The 634-nt window shown below is 42.0% G+C and overlaps 1 non-coding gene across 1 annotated transcript; it reads right to left on the bottom strand.

The window, feature by feature from the left end:
- Positions 1-157: 157 nt before the first annotated feature.
- On the bottom strand, positions 158-230 carry TRNAK-CUU. Its single transcript has one exon. It is a non-coding gene; the product is annotated as a tRNA-Lys (tRNA).
- Positions 231-634: the final 404 nt, after the last annotated feature.

Genomic DNA, 634 nt, shown 5'->3' on the forward strand with positions numbered 1-634 from the left:
CACACACACACACACAGGCAAAAGAAAAAGTTCAAGAAAAAAAAGCACATTGTTAGACTGGTATTTTGGAAACCGGAAAGGCAAACAGTATTTAATGTTAAAGTTAATTCAATGTAACAACATAAGCCAAAGTCAGAATAAACCAGTGGAAAAAATTCGCCCAACGTGGGGCTCGAACCCACGACCCTGAGATTAAGAGTCTCATGCTCTACCGACTGAGCTAGCCGGGCTACTGAAGGTTAGGAGATATCATTCTTTATATCTTTAGTAAACGAAGATTAAAAAATCTGCTTATCACTAAACTTTTGATGTTATGGTGTTTTATTAAGTTTCATTTTTATTTGTAGGGCGTGTAAGTAAGTTTACAAACGATAATAGTCAGAGTTACAAAGAGAGAATCTCCTCTTTCCCGCCATCCAGGTAAACCGCGCGGGAATGTCAGGAGTGTGGTGCAATGCTTCTGTACCTTTGTATTTCGCGGGAATAAAAGCGCGCGCCCATTGGCGAAGTGCCCGTGAAGAGAAAAGTGGGTCAGCCGCCACAGCTGACTGGTGTTATGTACGAGGTCACGGGGTCAAAGGCGAAAGTGTGTTTTAGTATAGTACGAGATTAGCTCGCCTCGGTATTGAAACAT

The sequence above is a fragment of the Aplysia californica genome, unplaced genomic scaffold (genome assembly GCF_000002075.1).
Source record: "Aplysia californica isolate F4 #8 unplaced genomic scaffold, AplCal3.0 scaffold00010, whole genome shotgun sequence".
NCBI classification, from domain to species: domain Eukaryota; kingdom Metazoa; phylum Mollusca; class Gastropoda; order Aplysiida; family Aplysiidae; genus Aplysia; species Aplysia californica.